Source organism: Rattus norvegicus, chromosome 3 (genome assembly GCF_021556685.1).
Source record: "Rattus norvegicus strain SHRSP/BbbUtx chromosome 3, alternate assembly SHRSP_T2T, whole genome shotgun sequence".
Classification (NCBI taxonomy): Eukaryota; Metazoa; Chordata; class Mammalia; order Rodentia; family Muridae; genus Rattus; species Rattus norvegicus.
Genome location: NC_141536.1, coordinates 124,623,545 through 124,647,972, shown reverse-complemented (window position 1 = coordinate 124,647,972; position 24,428 = coordinate 124,623,545). Strand labels below are relative to the sequence as shown.

Genomic DNA, 24,428 nt, shown 5'->3' with positions numbered 1-24,428 from the left:
AATGTTACTGGCACTTATTTACATGACTGAGCTGTGTTGAAGGGCTCTGTTCCAAGTAAAGATTTCATGCTCAAATTCTCAAGTGCTACCAGAGACAGGTCAGACTAGAAATTCTAAAACTGAATTACATGGAGCAGTAATCTTTAAAACTGCCACCCTTCAAGCATTTATTTTCTAGTTACAAGTGGTTTGATATATACTCTTAACTAGTTCATCTCTAAAAATGAGTAAAAAAATATTAATTTCTCACTATTAACATCTAAAAATATTAGCATTTTACATGTATGGGTATATGATTGATATGTATGGGAACTATATGTGTGAAAGTTCCTGAGGAGATCAAAAGAGGTTACTGGGTCTTCCTGAACTGCAGATATAGCAGTTTTGAGCTGCCTGATATAGGTGATGGTAATCAAACCTAGGCCAACTACAAGACGGTTCTTTTTTTTAATCATACATACACACACACACACACACACACACACACACACACACACACACACACACACACATATATATACACATACATATACATGCATGTATGTCTGCATGAAGAGGTTGTATCCGGGAGTTACAGACAGTTTCAAGCTGCCTTGTGGTAATTGAACCTGAGTCTTCTGGAAGAGAAGTCAATGCTCCCAACCACTAAGCTAGTCTCTCCTGCCCCAGGGTTAAACGTACTTTATGGCTGGACCGTCACTCCAGACTCCTGACTCTTAAAATTTCATAAAGTTCATTGAAATATTTCATAAAATAAAACATGATAAATCAAGAAACATCGTTCAAATGTCAATTATTTTAGCATATCAAGAGACATTTCATACCGCTTCATATAGCACATGGGAAAACAGTCGCATTTGTTTGACAAAGTGAATAGGAATTTGATGTTATTTTAAATACACTCAGTTCCTTGTCTTAAACTATTGAAGGAGTGTCCACAGCTGCACAAACTATAGCTTTGGAAAGAATTAAAACCACCCCTCCATTCATGTAGGTCAAGCTATTACAGGGCATGTGGGTTTGATGCCCCAAAGCTATAGGAATAGAATCACACGCTGATCTTTTTACTGGATATTTGCAAACTCATCAGATGGAGACAGCATAAAAATGTAGACAGCCAGATTCAGATTTCATTTCACCTCAAATCAGTTTTTTTAAAAAAAAATGCAGAGGACTTCCTTGTGTGTGCTTTGTGGAACAGAGCAAGCTACTTTGATATTTGACACACACAGACTCACGTTCAAGGCAATACCATAGCATGTTTTAGCTGTACCTTTAAATTAAATTTATTTCTACTTCCACTTTTTGCCATCATGCAATATTTATAAATTGCAAAACGGGGCCCTGTTTACAGTCTTGTCAGTGAATGTTTTCTAAAAGTAAAACTTAATGAAAGTTAATAAACTTACTGCTATTAGTTTAACAATGATATAATATGAAAAGATATTCTAAGTTTAGTGTCGATTTCTTAATTTTATCAAAACTGTGGTCTCTATCACATCTAATGGAATCTACTCTCATTAAAATCTATTGTTAGAACATACTTTCTGACGTAAAAGGAGTCGGGCTGCCAAATCTGCCATTTGAAAATGAGAACACTTTTGAAACTCAGACATCTTCTGTTGATTTGGGAACTTTCAGGATTGTTTCTTTTTAAGACTGAAAAGCCAAAACCACTAACTACAGAGACATTTATGTCTCTTAAAGATAAAACCATGTTAAAAGTGTCCAAGTTATAAATATGAGATGATAAGCTAAGTGGGGAGAGAATGAATTAAGAAAGACACTGATTAAAAACATGATAGTAGAACGCTGTGTCTAGCTTCCATATTCTATCTCTGCACTCTCTATGTGCATTTGGCTACACAGATTGAGACGACCAAAATATATATAGAGAACAAGATAGAAAATACTAAAGACAACGTAAAGCTAGAAGAGAAATATTTAAGGAGATGCTAGTTACACTGATTTGATTATCATATGTTGCATACATGTGTCATAGCCCATAAATTTCAAGAACAATAAAAACGACAATGAATAAAATGTAGATGAAGGAAAGGAAAGGAAAGGAAAGGAAAGGAAAGGAAAGGAAAGGAAAGGAAAGGAAAGGAAAGGAAAGGAAAGGGGGAGGGAGAGAAGAGAGAGGAGAGAGGGAGAGAAGGAGGCAGGAAGGGAAGGAGGATAATTATTAATTTTTATTTTTTATATAAAATGATGGTACTGGGGAAATGGTCTCTAAGGATTCATGTAATTTAAAGAATTAGTTTTGGGGTTTTAACAGAGAATTTGGCATTAGCTGCTGTTCGCCAAAGAATATCTCTCATATCTTTGGATTAAAATGGATCTTTGTAAAATTACCTGTCAGCACAAACTATTTTTCAGTTTCTTAGAATTTTTTTTCTGATGCACAAATCAACCTATCAAACCATTCAATCTTTTCAGGAAAATCATAAGTGAAAGAAAGAGACTCTAGGCTACTTAAGAGCTATCTCTTCTAGAAGTTTCATGGATCACATCAGTGGACACTTCACCCAGCTTAGAACTAGTGATAATGTCGAGCTCCAAGTGGAATTTGCTGAGTAACATCCTCATCTTGTCATGCGGTGCTAAGTCTATATAGCAAGAAGGGACAAGGGCAGTGTGTGCAGTCCTGGCAGTGACTCCAGGAAAGGTGCAGCAGCGTCTCTATTCTGGCTCCATCTCCAGATTGGGCTGAAGTTCAGTGCTAGGATTACAGGGCAGTGTAATGCCTTCATCCATTTTCATTTGCTGGTAGCCAAGATCCGTTTGTCCAAGAGGATTTTCTTTTGTAGATCTTGTCTCCAAGACTGGAGTCAACGAGCTCATCTGCTCCAACCTAAGTAACAGAGACATTATTTCTATTTTGACATGTTCACATCAAACACCTATCACAGGGAATAAATGATCTATCTTTTTGGGGGCTGGGCAGGTTTACTAGAACTTGAACAGAGGACCAACAACGTGGTAGGCAAGAACTCTACCACTAAACTGTATCAATAGTTTATTTTTTTCCTTTTTATTTTGAGAATGGGTCATGCTAAGTTTTATTTTTACAGGCCTTCCAATCATCCTGTTTCTCCAGTAGCTAGGGTTGTAAGCCTAAACTACCAGCCCTGACTGTACAGTTGCCCTTGAATCAGCCCACCACTTTTTGCAAGATTCTCAGTCTGAAGAAATTCATATGTGCTCTGTTGTGACGTATGGATATAGTAATCAGCATTTACATAGGGGCTTACACCTTTTGTTGATACTAAAGATTATTAAACTAAGAATATAGGGTATTCATGTGAACTTAACTACTTATGCTCAATTCACTTAGGTCATTCACCAATGCTGTTTACATCTGTAGTTAATTTCATCTTATCAAGACAGATGAAGCAAATCCATTTTCTGTGAATAGCAGGTAAGAATTAAACATTATTAAGATTTGCTTCAAATCACTAGTGTTAATACTAAGTTCTTTGGGTTCTTATTGACACACTTCACCTTCTTTTATTTTCTTGTCCAAAGCAAATATGTTCAGGGATAGGGCAATTTGTCACCCTTCTTGGATGCTGTTGTACCTGCCTTTCTGGTCTGGATGCCATAAGTAACCAGCTGGATTACCTTCATGCTTTCATCACACCACAGACACCTTGAGAAAACTGTACAAGGTTCACTGCTGTTTCAGCTCCTGAAAATTCCAGCCTTAGATAGTGCCATTCAAAACAATTTGTATCAGACAATTTGCTGTCGCAAACCTTGGTTAAAAGTAATCACATTCCAATTATTTCCTCTAGGGTCTAGCAGACTCGAATGACAGTCTGAAGACTGGTGTGAGAAAAATCTTTGCTTGCCTACCAGGTATTCTACCATTTGTGCAAACACCCCTTCTCTTGATATAAAAGTATACTATTTAGGCTTGATTTGGGACAACTGACCATACCTCCTCCTGTGGTGTGGCAACAGTAAGTCTAAGAGAAGGCTTTTCTTGTACACTTTTACCTGGTGGTAATGTGCAGCAAGAAGCAGCAGAGGAAACAGGGCAAATGTAATGGAAGAGGCAACAGGATAGCAGTGTTCATGGCAGCCAAGCAGTTTAGAAGCTAAACTACAAAAGCAACAGGGCAGCCAGCTCTGGACATGTGAAAGAGAAGCACAGCTGAGAACTCAGAAAGCTGAGCTGCAAAAACAGCATGGTGGCCAACTTCTTAGTGGGTGACAAAGAGACAGTTGCACAGTTCAAGAGAATCAACAGGGAAAGAACAAGGGGAGTGATGTTGTAGAAGGACAGAGGTTGAAGAACAGAGGATGATGGAAGGAGGCTGAGAAGGGAAATGGTATGTGTTGATCACTGGAGGACTTCCAGAGAGCTTCCAGGTCTAGAGAACCAAGGGTTTTAGATATCAAAGCTTATGAGCTGTAGCACTGGCTGCCATCAAGGGCTAAGAAAGATCAATACAAAAGTCTGACTGGAAGCAGCAGGCAAAGAGTCTTGACTTCTTTGACCAACACTAGAGGTGCCACGTGAAGAACTATCGATCATATCACCTGCCAGCACTCAGGTTGTCAAATGCCAAAGTATGAAAAACCTGCCCAAGGTCAGAGCTCAGAGAGCACCCTCTCTGATAGAGCAGAAGAACCCAGCCAGCTCCTTGGTAACATCATCCCTGCATAGCTTTCTGTTATGTGAAAAGTGTCAAAATTCATTTATTCTGTAGAACTATTAAAGGCTAGATCATACTCTCGGCTTTTGCCATTGAGAATAAGGATGCATTCTTGTATAACACACACACACACACACACACACACACACACACACACACACACACACATATATATATATATAATGTAATTATTAAAACACAATCTAAGCTATCATCAGCTATTCTCTGGCTGCAGCAGTCTCCCTGTTTCCATAGCTATCCCCAAGTTGTGGTCCGCCCAATTTCCCTGAGGTTTACTTGCTGCCTAATCCCTTGCATTCCCAGTCATTCATCCCCTGAGGCTAGTCTACCAGGACTTGCTCTAAACCCCAGCTCTGTATAAAGAAAACTAACAGCAATATCAACCAACCAGAGTCCCCGAAGCTCCCAGGGACTAAACCACCAACCAGAGTACACAAGGGACAGCCATGGCTCCAGCTGGATATGTATCAGAGGATGGCCTTATCTGGCATCACTGGGAGGGAAACCCCTTGGTCCAACAGAGGCTTGATAGCCCAGGATAGGAGAATGCTAGGAGACTGAGGCAGGAGTGGGAGAGCCCATGAGGGAGCACCCTCATAGAGGCAGGGGAAAGGGAGGAGGGGAAACTGGGAAGTGCATAACACTTGAAATGTGAATAAATAAAATAAACAATAAAATGAAAAGGGAGTGGATAGGGAGGGGAACACCCTTATAGAAGAAGGAGGGGGGAGGGGATAAGGGACTTATGGACAGGAAATTGGGAAAGGGAATAACATCTGAAACGTAATTTTAAAAAATCCCTCCAGGGGTTGGGGATTTAGCTCAGTGGTAGAGCACTTGCCTAGCAAGCGCAAGGCCCTGGGTTCGGTCCCCAGCTCCAGAAAAAAATAAAAAAGAAAAAAAAAGAAAAAAAATCCCTCCCAAAAAAAGATTGAAATATAACAGATTTGTGAAAAAGTCTTCAAAAGACACCTCCACAAGGGTCACCATGTTGGTGAAAATATTTAAGAAGATGCAGACTTTTCTTACTTGAGCATATATCTTTATAATGTAAATGCATACAAACAGAATAAAGAAAACCACTTATTTGTTCCTTCATGGGGAAAAATGAAAAGAAAAAGAAAATTCTAGAAGTTTATAATTTATCTGTCAGATATATAACAGTAAATTCTCAACCCACAAAATGCCCCCACTCAAAGAACTCAAAACTCAATTGATATAAACAGAAGCCGCACACTTGAATGGGGCAAATGCACCCTACATTACTCTATTGTCCTTCTATGACATCCATAGCTACCTATGGCTATTTCAAGCCATGTGGACCCAGTCCATCTTCCTCTCCTATAGGTTCCATCCTGTCCCCTCATCTCCACCTCACTCTGTCTCTCTCGGTCCTTACTCTAAAACTCTCAGCCTCCCTTCCTTTCCACTGCCTAATCACAGACTCTAGCCTTCTCTTTTACCTGCTTACAGACAGCAATATGCATATACATACACATATACATATAATATACACATCACATGTATGTATATATTATAATATGCACATATAATGTACACACTTACATATAAATTATGTATATATGTATACACATATATATTTCTGAGAATACATTCAATCCTAGTAGAATAACTAGTCAATAAAAAGTATATTTAATTTGCACTAAACATTTTCCCATTTCTAAATTATTTGCATCATGTTGTATTCAAGTAGCAACAAACAGCACTCTGTGTGGCTTGACATGTTATTAAATTACGTATTTTACAAACACGGTAAATAAATGCAGACAAAACCATTAACCCAATAAAAAGTAAAAACATTTAATCAGTATGTGAATGCAATTTGATTAATTATTTGATCACTACATCAGTATAATCCAATAATTAAAGAAAGGGTTTTAAAAGAACCAGGAAGGAGAAATTCTTAGGGAAAGTTAGAGAAATGATCCCGTACAGTCCTACTTCCATTTAGCAGACTTACTTGTTTCTGTATCTTCCTTTAATGGATGTTAGCTGTCTTCTAAACTCTAAATCCAGAGTGCTTTCTCTACTTTGTTTCTCAACAACGACAATAGCAACAGTAACAACAAATAAAATGACTTGAACAGTTAAGTCATTGAATTACAGTACATGATCTCATTCATTTCTTTAATCTGATTCTCACACTTGTGGGATAAGAGTAGATTTTACTCTCATTGTTATCCAGAAGACACCTGGCCAGGGGATGCATAAACTGTAAGCCATGCAATGGATCAGGCACCTGACCCAAGCATCTGGCTACTCCACTGTCTTCCCCTTCTACCAAGCTCTGCTAACAAAGGCACATTATACTGTTACAAACCCTTTGTACAAGAACCTATTAATTTTCCTTTTGTTTGATTACTGTGTTAGAAATAAAATCAAAGTGTTCCTTTCTCTCATTTTTCAGATAAAGAATGACAAGCTATGGGGGAAATTAAGAATTAACCAGATTTTACACTTATCAGTTTACCAACAGGAGAAATATAGAGAAACTTTACCTCCCTAAATTATTTAATGGCATAAATTTTATTTACTAAAATAGTCATGTCTAAAACATAAGCAGCAGGCCCAGCCATACTAAGGGAAACATTTTGACTGAAGTAATAATTACCACTGTATTTTCTATAATCTTAGCATTTAATATTTCTTGGTATTTAAGGAGAAACTGCTATAGTGTTTGCATTGAAAGGTCTGGAGACTCAGACACAGATGATAAATCTAGGAGCCCTTCTGATTTTTAAAATTAAACAAATAAAGCTTAGTCATTATTTGTCTGGCCAATACAGTTTAGTGCACAAAATGTCACTATGACATAACTAATGTCCATGAAACGAGTTGAGGTTTCCTAAATACATTGACAAAAATATAGATCCCCAAAGTTGATGTATCTATAACTATCAACCTTGGGTAGTTTTAATTGGCATACAGGCCTTTCATAGCTCCTTCTGGATTTTGCTGGATACTAACAGGAAAAAGGTTGTTAATGCATTTGTTGGGTCTTCCTTTAAAAAGGGAAGCACTTTCTTGCTTTCCTTGTTAATCCTTCCCACTGTTGTAGAAGTTAATAGGAAGAAGATGGGATATCTAACATACTGCCATCCCATAATCTGGACCCATCTTTCTGTCAACAGGAATGACTGTGTAGCAATGCTTGCCTGATTGTCTATTGTTCATGTGGCTTGAGACTCCTCACTGGTTTAACTCTACCACTTTGTCCTGGCAAAATCCCTAAATCCAGCAAGTCAGATGCCAATAATCGCAGAAAAATTAGATGGCAAACAAGAAAGAAAATTTTCAGAATTACACATTTTGATCACTTGACGGAATAAATTAAGTATTGGGTTGTAAAGCATGCTAAATTGTTGGGTGTTATTAGTAATCTCATCTCCTCATTCGGTTATCAATTTGATTTCAATCTAAAACAAAAAATCTAGTTTTTAAAATGACAATATACCAGTTGAAAATTATCTGTTAGAAGCATTATTTCTAGATAAGTTAAAATTCCTGTGAACGAGCCATTTTTATACATTGCAAAGAGGATTTGACTTCTTCAGTTCTGACATAGATGCATTTTTTTTTGCAAACACCTATCTCTAACACATTTCTTCTGAATCCTAGAAGTAACATGTTTTACATCTTAAGGCATAAAATTGTACCCTTAGGAGTTACAAGTGCAGTAAAACTTGTTCCTAGTTACAGATACATTTGAAAAATTGAAAGGAAAGGTCTTCATAGGCAAAATAACTCTTGTTATCCACTGTGCGAATATTTCTCCGTGTTTGTTTATTTCTTGAACAATAAACATTGTATTGTTTTTAATCAATGTACAGCCTATCTATTGAAGATGAGAGTAGATAAATACAAAAATGAATAAAACTATAGTCTGGGCAGACATTCCACAAGAAAGGACTGAGATCTGCTGTATCTCATCACAATTGGAGAGCAAGATTAGGCAGAAGTCATTCCATGGTCTGGATTCTAGAAAAAAAATCTTAATTTTGCATTGCATAGACTCATTAGAGTCTGCCCTCCCCAGTAAGAATGAGAACAAGCTGTGATTATGTTTCAGAAATCTTTCTTTGAAGAGATAGTAAAGAAATCATGAGTGGGTCATTGGTTATTTGTTCTTATGTGTTGAAGCATATAGAATCAGATAAATAAAGCATATGAAATATAATGACTGTTCTTCACCACACACACTGCTTGCATTTGTCTTTTTCTATTGGGAGATAACAGAAGAGAATAGGCAGTGAAGAAAAAAATTCTGTTCCAAGAAGAAGACACTGAAAACACTAACCAATATCCAAAGCAGCACATCACATCGAAACAGTCAATACATGACAAGAAACAAGAGCGACAGTGTTTGGGGCCTGGTTTTGCTTCTGAGAAATGATACATATGTTAGAAGGAGCCGGAAGAAAGTCATAAAAAGTCAAAATTATTCTGTGTGAAAGGAAACAGAGAGCAATGAGCTTAGTGTACTCACAAGACTGTGTGTGTGTGGGGGTGCTGTGGGGTTTGTGGTTGACATTTACTTTGAAAAATGAGGCATGTCACAAAATAAAGTACCTCTCTATCTTTTTCTGTCTGTCTCTGTCTCTCTGTCTCTGTCTCTGTCTCTGTCTCTGTCTCTGTCTCTGTCTCTCTCTCTCTCTCTCTCTCTCTCTCTGTGTGTGTGTGTGTGTGTGTGTGTGTGTGTGTGTGTGTGTGTGTGTGTGTGTTCCAATCAGTGAGGAACAGAATATTGCGTGAGGAGCCTGTTTTAACTTCTCAGGTGTTGCCTTTTTGAAGCTGCCATTCAAACCCATTCTATAAAATTGTCACTTACTGCCAGTTGCAGCCATTATCTCCTTGTCCTGACCTGAGTTCATTCATGATGTGCTCTACTATGCCATGTTGGAGGCTGGGATTATGTATCAGTGGTGCGATTCTTGTTTAGCACGTATGAGGCTCTAAATGCACTGTATTGATTTCTTGTTTATTTCATTTCTTGAGTGGAATTATTCTCCTAGATAAACTATAAGCCAAAAAGGGCTGACATGTGTTCACTCAAAGATTTATTATGAACATCTAGAACTGCTGAAACATGGGCACTCAAACACATTCATTAAATACAGTTAAGAATAGAAAGATTATATTCAAAGAATGGCATGCACATGCAATACTTGAACTGTGGGATCTCTCCATTGTAAAATAAGCACATTTGACATTACTATATTTAGGAAAGGAGCCCAGACATACTTCTCTTTTGGATATCAACCCATTTTATAGGAAATTCTTTATCATTAGAGAAATAACTGGAAAATCCATTTGATAGGGAGAAGTGTATGAGGGCTGCCAGTCTCTATGACAATTAGAGAGTGAGACTAGAATCCATGTTTGTGATTAGTGCTCTACACTATGCCAAATTCTCAAATCTTCCAAATACATTATGCTTGAGAATTTAGCACATGACATGGACTCATTAATGTCATGAAACTTCTAGATGGCATCTAGTGCATACAGCAATTTTCATCAATTGCTTTATCACAAATGCAATAACATGTGTGTCATACTCTCATTTATACCACTGCTCAGTCAGCATCAACCAATACATCATTGAAACATGTACAGATGCTAGTGTCTTCTCACTGTGGTCTGTAACAGTAAACTGATGCTTTTGTGATCTTGAACTTCATGAAGCTCAGAGCAAAGATGGTGAGAGCCCTATATATTCCTTCTCAACTTTTACGGTCCCTATATCAAAAGAGTTCTTGGTCTAGCACCCATGTTTCTGATTGTACACATGCATTGGTGGAGAGAATGAACCCAGTTTTCATCTGTCACAAGGGCAGAGAGTGAGCAATCCATAGATGACCTCTGTGGTAGTTTAGATATGTTTGGCCCAGGGAGTGGCACTATTAGGAGGTGTGGCCTCATTGGAGTAAGTGGAGCCTTGGGGGAGAAAGTATTTCACTGTGGGAATGGGTAATGAGACCCTCTTCCTAACCACATGGGAGCCAGTCTTCTCCTAGTGGCCTTAAGATGAAGAGGTAGAACTCTCAGCTTCTCAGGTGCTATGCCTGCTGGCTTGCTGCCATGATTCCTGCCATGATGATAATGGACTGAACTTCTGAACCTACAAGATAGCCCCAATTAAATGTCCTTTATAAGACTTGCATTGGTCATGGTTTCTCTTCACAGCAATGGAAACCCTACCTAGGACAACCTTCTCATCAATGTCGAACAAGAATTAAAGAATAATGCTCCATTTTCTTACTAGTTGGGAGCCATGATACAAGTCAGAGATTATCTTAGTGACTATAAGCTAAATTATGCCCTGCCATCAGTAATGATGACCTCCTAGTGCTTAAGTTTCTACCCCCTTTTCCTGTCTCATACCATAGTGCTTCTTGCATTGGTATTTCAATTCAAGTTGTGTAGATAATCCTAATTTAACACAAATGTACTTACTCTACTTAACAGGACAACAGAATATCTCGGGAGGCTGGAGAGGTAGCTCAGTGGATGAGAGTACTTTCTGTGTAAGCATCAGGGTTGGATACAAGAATCAATGCAAGAAGTAGGTTACTGTCACCTTCCCACCTGTAGCCACAGGAGTAGAGACAGGAGGGACTGCTGAGGCTTTCTTATCTTAGCACAGTGCCAGGTTAAGTGGAAGATGTTGTCTTAAAGGAATAAAGCAAAGAGAGATAAAGCAGGGTTCCCAGTGCCCTCCTCTTGCCCCTTAAAGTACACATACACACCATCATATGCATCTATACTACACAAATGCACACCAACTCAGAGACACATGCACTTACACGCACAATCTGCCTTTCACTTAAAACTAGACCAAGATGGCAGATGCTAAATGACAAACAGGAAAGAAGTGTAAACATGGCCAAATATGACAGTTTTATTTTGTATTTTAGAAAGGAAGGGTGTGTTTCTAGCTCCCTTATGACATGGGAGAGGAGAGATGTTAGCTGTCAGGAAAGAACACAAAAATAATCTGTACTAGAAGGAGGAGCAGATTGCTTACAAGGTCTGGAGAATGGTTGTCTTTAAATGTACTGGGTCCACTATACAGTATCTTCTGTTAATTTCTGAGTGGTTGATAAATGATCCTTCTACCCCCATCCTCTGAAGTAAATCAATAAATCTCAGTTTGTATATAGAGAATCCAATTTCTCACACCTGGACAGAGTACCAGAGTATCCAAAAGGAAATAACCAACATCATCATTATTATTACTATCATCATCACCATCATCACCATACCAGCACCAGCACCAGCACCAGCACCAGCACCAGCACCAGCACCAGTACCACCACCACCACCAGCAGCAGCAGCAGCAGCAGCAGCAGCAGCAGCAGCAGCAGCAGTTTTTGTTGTATCATCACTATTAATGTTCGTCAAAGCATCACTGCCATCACTACCTCCTATTTGCCACTATTGGCTCTCAGATCTTCATCCCTTGGAATAAGTACATTTATCTGAATGTCAGACTCTAGTGGACAACTAGTGTCTAAATGACATGAAGGAAAAATGGGTACAAAATTCAAGGGTTCCCAAGAACAGAACAACTCTATTTCAGAATTTCCACAGAGTCAGGTAAAGCTCAACTTTAGTGTCTTCTAACAACTTGCCTTCCTTTCACTTCCTCATGGAAATGTAACTTCAGTAAGACACAGGCCCTCAAATCTTGGGTCAGAGTATCTACCCAAGACCATGTATGTATAAAGGAAATGTAATATTTTCATAAGTCTCCACAAAAAGACATGATGCCCCTCATAGTCTTATCCTGACCATATATAACTCTGAATATCAAGTAAGGATTTTCCATTTTCTTCAAGAAGTCCACTTATTCCCCACCAGACTTTGTCAGACTCTTCTATTAATCTAAGCCTAAATATACAGCCTAAAGTGGCTCTATCCACTGAAGAGTTGGCAAGCTACTGACTAATAGGGTGGACGACGTGACCTCTGGCAGAAACAAACCTCCAATAATAGTAGCACAAAGAGATCGGAACTGCCCTTTGGGCCAAACTTCCCCACCCAAATGAAGTGGAAATAATGAGCAGGTGACTTTCTGAGAGGCCTAAAAATGGCTCCTCAGGAAGGCTTGGGAAGAAAAGGACCATAGAACTGTTTATACACTGAGTCTCAGGATTAATGGTAGCTATTAGCATCAGAGAGGCTCTTACTCCAGGTTCTGAGTACTCATCTGCATCAAAGCTTAAATTCACAGGAAGCACAGCCGCACAGTGCCAAATACCAGACAACTTCACATGGGACCATTTACAGAACATGGTGTTCTTGTACTTTACTTTTTATGTTCTATGAAGCATTCCATTTCAAACTCCTGGTGACATTTGAGATTCTGTTGCTTCTACTTAGGATAATGAGGATCCTCTCTCTCTCCAGTTCTGTTTCTCTTGCCATGTCTGTCTGTCTACCTGTCTCTGTCTGTCTCTCTCTCTCCTGACCTCTCCTGTCCTCTCCTGTCCTCTCCTGTCCTCTCCTGTCCTCTCCTGTCCTGTCCTCTCCTCTCCTCTCCTTTCTCTCTTTTCCTTTCTCCCAACCCTTCTCACAAAACAATTAGTGTTCAGTGAACAAATGTGTTTCAACATCAGCTGAAGCTGACAAGGGAAGAAAATGCATCTGTATTCAGGCATACATGTATGAGTCTTTAAGAAAATTCTAACCCAAGAAGCAAGGTTATGTCCCCTGAAGATCCCACCACTAGATAAGAGGTCAGAGTTTAAAGCACTCAGAATGGTGTGCTGTACCCCACGGACCCTTCAATTGCTGTCTTTGTAATACATGCCCCAATATACAAATACATATCAGCAGAAGGTGCAGATCAGGGTGTTCATAGAAGTGTTATTTGTAAAAGTCCCAAACTGGGGCTGGAGAGGTACTTCAGCCGCTAAAGCATGGACTGCCCTTCCATAGGATGCAGGTTCAATTCCCAGCATCCATATGGTGGCTAATTACTGCCTGTGACTCTAAGATCTGACACTCTCACACAGACATACAGACCAAACACTAATACACATAAAATTAAAATAAATTATTTTTTTAAATGTACCAAACTGGAAGCTATCCAAACGGTAGTCAGCATTATATATATATATATATATATATATATATATATATATATATATATATACATACATACAGTGGATTACTGTACAGAGATAAGATTGAACAATTTTCACTAATATTGCCATATGGTAATATGGTGTTTCAAATGTAATGTTGGTAAAATGAATAGATATGAACAGGAAAACAAAGTCTATAGCATCACGAGTGTAGACAGTCATTCATCATTAAGGGAAGAGGTTTGAACTGAAGTAAATGTGCTAAGACAGAACTCAAGCCACCATAATGTTCTGGCCCTAGTTCCATGGATGTGTTCACTTTGAAAAAAATCATTATGATGCTTGTCAAATGCCTGGGCCCCTCCATATATTATTCTTTAAATAGTAACAAAAAGAACAGTTTGTACGACTGAACTGGACAATCCATTATTTCAAGACATTTGCAAGTTCCTTTCTCATCCGAACGCTGGTAATCAAGTACTGAGTACCTAAATTCAGTATTTGGTGTTAGCAGGAAGACTCCTGAGGATGATGATGGGAAGCAACTGAGAATCTACACAGCTGATCTACCTTGAACCATGAGATTTACAATATAACAGCAGAGACACACCTCACCTCCCTCACATTGCCTCCTTAGATATGTTAGAATTATAAAGAAATTGCATATGTTAAACTATAAAGTTTTCAGTTAAGAGTGAACTCTGAGAATGATTAACATAGCCACGAACTTGCAGATAAGAAAACTGGTCTCAGAAGGTTAAATAATTGGCCCAAGGTCACACATGTGGTTAGCGAAGTTCTGGGAGGAGATCCAAGGTCTTGATACCTCCTTTTCTAGACCACACAGCCTCCTTGTTTTCCAGACCTCTGAGAAACTCCATGAATACATCTGCCTGCGGTGGAATTTTTAATGATCAACTCATTTGCTCTCTGTTGGTCCAAAATACAGTATATGAACTGGCACAGATTCCTTTACTCCAATCTATCAACAATCAACAAATAGACTGTTGGCATTTCTGCTTCAATTTAATGGTTGATTTTAATTAACACATTTTTCTATGTGACCTCAAACCTATTAGCTTATGCAAACAGGCCTAAAATCAAGAAATATTCTCGAGAACTAAGACAATTAAGGCTGAAGGGTGAATGTTCAAAAAATTAACCTCTTAAAAGAATGGCAAAGTTTTGGGATAAGTATTTCCTAATTGTCTTGTGCCAGGTATTGATATTTCCAAGCTCAGCTTCTTTCACTCCGTGGAAGGCTTTTCAGTACCACACTGTTGTGGCTCTAACCCACATCTTCACAAGTTCAGAAAAACTGGCCATAAAATCCTGATATCTGTTTTTAAAGTTTATAGATGATTCTGACATAAACCCGGTATCGAAAGACTCATTCATTGATCCTGCCCATACCAATATTTATCAACTAAAAAATAAGTGGCAAACAACTATAACCATCAAAACTGTCCAGTTTTATCCAAAGCATCACTATTGCCCAACACAGGTTGGTACACTGCCCACTTGAATGCTACAACCAGCCAGGAAACACTTTCTTACTTATGGGTGTTTTGTTGTGCTAAGAAACCCATTCAACTACATATTTTTAGGATACAGTGCCAAATTTGGTAAATATACTTAAACCAATAAAAGGAAAGAAAATCAAAAGTAGAATATGAAAAAGGTCACATAAGAATTAACTATTTTGTCAATGCTCTAGATAAGAAAAATTGAGGATACTGTGAGAGACTGGAGAAGTTATATCTATAACACAAAAATCCAAGCTCTTCTTTCTTGAGTCTGGATTACAGAGTAGAGTTAATTCTATTGTGACATCTTCCTTTGTGCCTAATAATCATATAGTATTTATGTCAACAACAACAAAAATGCACACACACACACACACATACACACACACATCTCTGTATCCCATTGTCCACTAATTGGTAGGTTCTTATATATATTTCTGGTTGGACACATTTTTTCTAGTTCTATCATATCATGACTGAAGAAACCCTAATCCAGAAAGATAAAATGAGCAGTCAAGATTACACACTATTTAGTGATGGAACTGGACACTGCAACAAAATTTTCCTAATCTAGATAGTGTATTTATGAATTCACTCTAAGAAGTTATAAACCAAGGACTCAATGATTCAGAATTGTTAATATAATAACTATGTCCAGTGCAAATAACTGATGCTTTAGTACAATTATGGGTTTCAATTTTTATAAACATAATTAAGTCAATAATTCTGACTGTAGTGGGAAGGTGGACTCATCCTTATAATGTTCTGTTTTTACATATTCTTTCTAACCAGTCATCAAAGATAAAGAGGACGGACTTAAAACCCTTGTGTAAACAATGTCACACAGATAAAACGACACCAACCAATGTCCTATCAGCCTCCAAGCACTAACACTTAGACATTATCATTTATTTCTCTTAGATTGGTGCTGTGAGCACAAGTTGTTCCTCACAAACAGTTTGATGCGACATTGCCTGCTTATAAGAAAGACTGACAATAGTCCTTAAGTTGTTGCTTACATCTTAAAGGTTAATAAAGAAGCTTAATTCTTTTTCCTCTCAACTCTGAATATAAATACATAGTTCAATTATTTATATCCACCTTCTCACCCCACCCAAATAAGCTACATATTACATTTCTATGCTAACACAACACTGGATTAAACAGCAAAGCATGTCTTACACAGGTCACATGTTCTAGCATTTACTGAGGGTTGACAATAAATACCGATGTCTGTTTTTAGGCTGAACCAATGGAGTTGTATTCCTCAGAGCAAGGGGAACTCAAACACCCAACAGTCATGAAAGCAAAAGGGTTCATCAGAGGTACAATCTGGTACTCTACACAGAGATGGGGAGTTAATGCTGACAAGAAGCCCAAGAGGGTTTGGGAAAATATCTAGTAGGATTTTAAACAAGGTGACTTAAGCACTGGGTACACATATTTGAAGTTTTTCTAAAAGCTTTGGGGAGCCATTAATGGTAAACAACCAGGGTTGTTTCTAAGAACAGCTATGGTAGTAGGTGTGGAAATGAAGATAAAAGGCAAAGAGGAGAGCTGGGAGACTCTTGAAGACATCTGCAGGCTTTTTATTCAAAGCAGCACCCGGCAACACTAGCTTGCTGAAACTACAGAATTTCAGGACCCTTCCAGACCCACTAACTTAGAATGTTTCGCTTTAGTGAGATTCCCAGCAGATTCAAACACAATCCTCAGACTGAAATGAAAACGTTGCATGTCTACTTCTCAGCAAGGTGGGGGACCACGGACCTCAGGGAGGCTGGATCTCAAAGAGCTGCAACTATCCCAATGCTTTGGGCAAAGAGCAAAGGAAATCTAAAACTAGCATATGAGATAGAGAGAAACTCTGAGACCAGGGAACACTTCAAATACAAGCTTAGAGGGGTAGAAGACAAGAATGTGTCAGTACTATATGAGTGCGCCCGGATTATAGTTGAGTTAGAGAATCTGAGCTCTCCCGAAGGCTTGCAGAGAAAATGCAGCTATAGAGTAGCTGTGAGTAACAGTGTTAGTGTAAAGTGAGTCCACCAGAGACAGGGGGTACAGTCTTAGGAGGGAATACTTGTGCTTGGTGCCAAGTAGTTATCAATTTGTGGTATAACAAGAAAGTAACATCTCCCTTTTTCTGGGGAGAGAGAGTGAGGTACATGGAGGGGAGGCAAGATGGAGAGACTGAAGAAAAAGAGGGGAAGTTGCAGTTGGGATGTGAGATTAGTTGATTAATTAATGGAAAAGAAGGCAATTTGTCAAGGAGGCATGATGGGGGAAGAATGTAGTCATCTGGGTGAAAAGCTTTGTGTACTGAAAAAGAACAGAGATGTTAAAACTGCATCTTCGTTTGTAAACCTTGAAAGAGCTGTAAGAGGGTTCAAGTGTGTAACAAGTTAAGTGCACAGACCTTAGCTAACCTCACATTGCTGACAAGTGAAACACTAGACTACTTTCTTCAGAAAGTGTGCCCAAGCTACAACTGCTGATTTTAATCTCTTGAGTGCCATAACTTTAAGAATAAGTAAAGGTTTTATTAAAGACCTATTAATGTAAAGAAGAAAAGATTTAACATTTCTAAAATGACTATTATGAACTTCAAAATTGGATGAAATAGGCTTCTATTATCCCCTCTTTACAGTAATGATACTGAATCGTGTATAAGCAATTAAACTCCACCGAGGGAGAAGCCAATCCCAACACCAAGATTTGCTTCTGTTTAATGATGACAGAGTCAAAAAACATAACTGGGCTGTACACCTTGTCTCTACCCACATCTTCATTCAACTGTCTCCCACACAACTTATTATTAAATTTGAATATATGCCTAGTTTTTATACATACAAAATGTGACATACAAGATTATTTAGTTTCCTCTGGCTATGTTTCTAATTCAGAAATTACTATCATTATTAAAAATAAGTTTTTACAATTTTGAATATAATTTATTTCAGGGCACAGGGTTCGTGTACCAAAATGTTTCTGTGGAACTCAGTGGACAACCTTTAGGAGTCAGTTTGCTCCTTTCATCCTGTGGGTTCCAGGTAGGGAATTTTTCTCATAATGCTTGGTAACGAGCACCTTTGCAAATCACTGGGCTATCTCGAATCCCAGAAATTATTTTTAGGAGTAAAAATAATTAAAAGAAATTATTAATTGGAAATAGCAACAGGGTAGTATACATTGATATAAAGCTGGGTCTTGGTTTTCTGTATTAATAAGTAATAGTCTTAACAGAGAAGATTGGCATCCTCTAAAAACCTTTAAAGGTTTTATTATCATGAACCATCCCATTGACTGCTCCTCTAATATAGATTCAGGGATTTTTGATAATTACTTCTACAAGGAAAGTAACTAATACAATGGGTGAGAAATTTGCTTTCAATAAACAACTAGGAGGTGAGGATAAAGAAGATGAATCCCAACATGGAAGGATGTAATCTAGGTTTAGTAGTTAGTCAACATCATAATTAGCTTCTATTTCTTCTTACCCCTTTTCCCCTCATGGTTGTGATGAAATGTCTGACAAAAACAGCATAAGAAAGGAAGGAGTTGTTTTGTGCCACAGTTTAAGGGTTGTCTTTTGCTGTGATAGGCACCATTACCACAAATAATAACTTATGGATACATGGCTTATTTCAGCTTATGACTTGCAGCTCCGTTGATAAGGGAAGTCAAGGTAGAAACTCAGACAGGGCAGGAACCTGGAGTCAGAGCTGATATGGAGGTTGTGGAGGAATGCTTCTTACTGGCTTGTACCTTACGCTTGCTCATTTTGTTTTCTCATAGTACCCAAGCCCACCATCCCAGGGATAGCACTCACAGTGAGCTGAGTCCACCTACACCTAGTGATGTTCAAGAAAATGCAGCACAGGCTTGTCCACACGGCAATCTGGTGGGGACATTTTCCCAATTGAAAATCTCTTCCAAAATGATTGTGCCTTGTATAGTTGACAAGACTAGTCAGCACAAGGGGATAATACATCTTCAGGGGAAAAGTGTGTCAGCAAGAACGTTTTGAGGCTCCTCGTCACATTTGGTTGGTCCATAGTCATGAAGCAGAGAGGTGAATACTGATTCTCTTACCTTTTTTCTTTTTATTTAGTCTGAGACCCCAGTTCATGGAATGGTACACCCTACACTCAGGATGACTTTCTCCTCAGGCAACCTGTCTGCCAACATCCTTACAGGCAAACCCAGGTGTGTGTTCTCTATGTGATTTCAAATGGAGTCAAGATAATCAACTACTGTCCCTACTATACATCGGCTTCCCCACTATAAACCAATGTCAGCAACAGCAGGTGCTTATGTGTGGGAGAAGGGAGTAATAGCATTCCATGAGGAACACATAGTAAACACCCAACAATAAGACAACAATCAGATAGGTGACTGAGACCAAGAAGTGAAATTCAGAACGGCAACTCCTCTTTTGTAAATTGTCGACCAGACTGCAGTTCATCTGATTCTGTCTCCACCTCTCTCAATTGTGGGTTCAGAGACGAAGCCCAGGTTGGCAAGAAAAATTTCTCCTTTCAGTTTCCTTTAAATGAGCTCCAGAGGGCTTTTTCCCCCCTGACCATGATTATTTACTCTGGCACTAAGAATTAGCAGCAAGAACTATGAGCAAAACCTCCAAATCACATGGATGTCAATAGAATGGAGCCTTCCAAAATTCCATATCCTGCTTAGGCCTCAAATCCAGAAACATCCCCTGACCTCCTTTTAACACTGACTGATGACGATGCAGATATTCCCGGCTGCAGCCCTTTGCTCACTACAGCCTGTCTGAGTTTGCCCCAGGACTATTTTTGCTCAAATGGTTGTTCTCAGCCGCAGACATTCAGTGGAAACCAGAGAAATCCAAATACTTGGGAGGAACCCATAAACAAATGCAGGAAGAAGTATCCAGTCTGACCATGGCGCCCACAAGAGCTTCTGAGACAGAATAGAAGGGGATGGGAATCGGATCCCTACTACTTGAGAACTTGTCTAAATCTTTCTTTAGCTGCTTTACTATATTCTCCTGGAATAGGAGGATGGACACCCAGAACAGGAGATTTGAGAAGAGTTTATTAGCAGTGTTTGCCTAAATAGTACATGTCTAAGAGGTTACCTTTCTGGAGTCTATGCAACTCATTGCCTGACATTATGCTTAGAGAAATGACAAGTTATCATTTAATTAATTTTTCTACTTTAAAGATCAAGCAGAAAAGAAGGGAAAATAGGGCCTTAGTTTAGAGGTTTCAGGAAACTATCAACCCAACTTAAAGTATATTGTAAACAAGAAAGGAAGTGTGTGTGTGTGTGTGTGTGTGTGTGTGTTTATGTATATTCACATGTGTGTAGGAGCAGAACACTTGTGCATGCGCCCAAGGAGACTAGAAGTCAATGTTGAATGTCTTACTCAATTTCTTTCCATCTTATTTTTTCAAACAGTGTTATTCATTGATCTGTAGCTCACCAGTTCATCTAGACTAGCTGGCCAGACAACCCCAAGAACTCTCTTGTTTCGATGTCCCCTGTGCTAGGATTAAAGATGTGCTCTACCACACCCAGGTTTTTATATGCATACTAGGAATTAAAACTAAGTCCTCATGTTTGTGAAGTAAGCATTTTATAAACTGAGGTGTTTTCTCAGGCCACAACATGGCTTTAACAAATATTTCTAAACTGCATGTGCTACTGCAGGCCCGTAATTACAACACTGGGGACACTGAGGCAGAAGAATATCCAGGTCAATACCAATTTGGGTAGGATAGCACTGTCTAAAATTAGTTAAACCAAAATTATAAATATTGCATAACTAGTATCTATTGGAAGATCAAAGACTAGCTCAGACTCCAGGTGACAAATATCCAAACACTAATTATAGAAATAAAGATGTAGATTTCAGAAACATGAGAATAGGAGTGACAGAGCCATCCATTTGTCTTGCTTCTCTCTTAAAGTATTGATTTTCCTCCTCTTTCTTCCCCACTCTAAACCTATCTAGAGAAGAGCAGGTAAAAACAAATGGAGATATCCAGTAAAAGAAGGGGTGAATACAAAAAAATCCAGAGTGTTAAAACTCTCATTTTGGAACCATGAAGTGAAGTTCTCAGTAGCTTCATTCATTCCAAGCCTGGCTTGTAATCTTTGAAGGATGTCTAGTTGTTACCCTCCAATTCTTTCAGCTTAGAGAGAAAAATCCAGTGGTGAAATGGGCACTCCCCCTCCCCTCACTTCATAAGAGAGCAGAGCAATAAAATCTAATCAAGTCATTTTTCAAAAGGTGAGAAACCTAAAAGAAATCTTCACTTTTCTAAATAGCCAAATTTTCCGATGTGTGCCTATTAAGTACACCTTTTAAGATGATGAGAAAATAGCAAAGCAAAGTCAGGTTATAGAACATTTTCGCTTTTTTGCCTTCCACTGATTACTTGTTTTCCCATGTGCACAATAACCCCATTGTTTGCACTGAAGTGCAGTACATGACTCGTCATGTTAGGAAGTGGATGGATTGTTGTGCTGTCAACATAATTTTTTCCCACATACCTATTATATCTAAGAATTCGTTCCCAAGTTAGAAACTAAAGAAAATTCACATCGCTTTTATTTGCTTTCATTACAGACTCCTGGTAGCACTGAAACTAGGAATGTTTATCCATGGGAAATTATTATATCCCTTTTATTTGCCAAAGTGTTTGGGCCGTTGTCAAAGGTGGGTAAAAAGTATGATCTGCCAGATGCTGCAGATTATATTTGAGGGCATTTACAGTGGTCAATAACAATGGAGAGTATTGATTGTTTTAAAGTATGTGAAGAAGTCAGAAATCTTTAGACCTGAAATGAAATATGTGTAACTCTTCCGTTTCTTCCTCTTCCTTACAGAGCTTAGCTACACAGGGACAAAGGAGCAATCTGACACCAGCTATATTTTTATCTACAATAATGTATTTTTAAAATTTTAATCTTGAATGAACAAAAGGAAATCAGGCAACTTAATTCCAAATTAGGGTCAATTAATGTCCATTTGGTAACATAGGACCTGAAGTAATGATTCTGTATTCTGTCAATCATGGCACAGAGACATTCTTGTGTTCTGTTCATCGATCACCACATAGAACAAATAACAGTAAGGGAATGTAAGAGTGTAATACCCATTCCAAGCCTTGGCCAAGACCATGCCCACATACCAAACACCTTGACACTCTCACATACTCAAGCTTACTGCTCATAGAACTCTTTCCCTGTGAACAAAGTAGCCTTCAACATAGACCCTTCATTTTTTTTCTCCTTTCTATAGCACCATTTCTCTTTATTTTCTCCGAATTTTTAAGGAACAAGGCAACATAAAAAATAAGACCTACCTATAGGTCTTTGGATTGCTTAGAATTCTAAAGCCAGATCCGATTTTTGTTAAGACTGCCACATACACGTATAAATATGTTTTCTTGAGCCCTTGCCAATATCCATACATAAATAATGAGTAAGGATTCTTGGAGGGAAATAAAAACCTGTCAATCTGATTAGTTCTTCTCCTACGTGAGAGACAGGAATGCACAGAGGTGTTCTTCTCCACCTCATTCTCTCATTCCAGGCCAGCCAGGGCATGCTCTCCAAGCAGAGGCAGTGTTGTATCATTAGAAATGGAAACACACAGGTAGAGTTGGTTTTAAGCATCTCATTGGCCAATGTTAGTCTGAATGACTATAATCAGAATCAAGAAACAAATAATCAGCTCCATTACCTTACATGTCAAAGGATATAGAAACAGAGAAGGCAAACATTTAGGGTCATTTATTTGCTATTAATCAGTTTGCTGAAAGCCATTTTGCTCTATCTGGATAGAAATTATATGTCGGCAAGAAATTCATCAAATTGTGAATTGGGGTAGTTTCTTGTTTCCTTGGCAGCTGCTAGTAGTAGCAGCCGACCTGTGAAGTATTATAGTCCTCACGTAGGCCTTGGATATGAGGATCTTGGCTTTACCAGACTTTTTGTCTCGGTGTAGGTCTTATGTAACGAGGCATTTGGCCTTGGGCCTTGGGCATCACCTATTTGGTTTCTTATATTTTCAATCACCTCTCTGCTTTCTAATTGCCTTTGTTTTGCTCTTGCCTGCCCAGAACTGCTCTGTTTCAGCTGGTCAGTGGTACGCCAGGATCATTCACACACAGGTGTTTGCTGCAGGTTGGCACACCAGGAAAATAGGATTACTAGAAGTTGGGCAACTCAACCTCTTAGCTGTTAAGAAGTGATCAATGATTGCTTGGAAATCCAGGATCAGACATCTGACTCAGACAGTGCTGGGCAATATTTGACCCACATAATGCCCACCATAACTTCACATGTCAAGTTTCACCTCAGAACTTTCACTTATTAATTGTCAAGCTTTCCTGTCTTTGGGATCCTTCTGTTGCCTGCTAAGTCTCCAGTGCTAGAAGTAAGCAGTAGATGTCGTCTTTGAGAGAAGTTTTCCTTTGACTAACTATTACACCAGGATAGGTAATACAAGAGAGTATGCCCTACCTGACTCCCTCATGTAGTCTAAGAAGCCTGTGTGTATAAGCTGAAGCAGTCTTGGAACACTCAGCCATTATCTGAAGCAATCAGAGTCATTTGGTTTGTATAATCACACCATTTGGTTAAGTCAGTCACTCACATCCCTTACCTTTAGCACCAATCACAACCATTACATATCTTTTGGGAACCAATCATACCTGTGACCCTTAGCACTAGTCATAGTAGTTCCATGATAATGAAAAGAATAATAATCCCCTTTCTAGCCAAGAAGACACGGGCATCCAGGCTTGTGATAGGGAAAAAAATCAGCTATAAATTGGCTCAAACAGCCCAGGCTGGGACTGTGCCTGCTGGAGACAAGGCGATCAGCTAAACATTTTACATAGTGTCTCAAGAAGCCTTGGAGTGTTCAAGATGACTTCTGCTAACATAAGGAGGTCCACCTGTCTTTTTCATAGAACGTTGGCTCAGGGAAATTTAGGTAGTAAGAGACAGTCCAATCATTACCAAGTAAGGAGTCAGATTACTCTCCCCCTAGTGATTTCACTTATTTGTAGAAAAATGAGTATTATATTATAAACTTAACAGAG

At 38.7% G+C, this 24,428-nt stretch overlaps 1 long non-coding RNA gene across 2 annotated transcripts in view; it reads left to right on the top strand.

Moving 5' to 3' along the window:
* The window catches only part of LOC102547911 (uncharacterized), an 89,843-nt gene that overhangs the window by 41,356 nt on the left and 24,059 nt on the right, over positions 1 to 24,428 (top strand). For both annotated transcript variants that reach the window (XR_015683829.1, XR_015683830.1), the window contains 5 exons: positions 3,341 to 3,424; positions 3,801 to 3,864; positions 18,288 to 18,377; positions 19,439 to 19,533; positions 21,944 to 22,033. This is a non-coding gene — a long non-coding RNA (uncharacterized LOC102547911). The remainder of the gene's footprint in view (positions 1 to 3,340; positions 3,425 to 3,800; positions 3,865 to 18,287; positions 18,378 to 19,438; positions 19,534 to 21,943; positions 22,034 to 24,428) is intronic.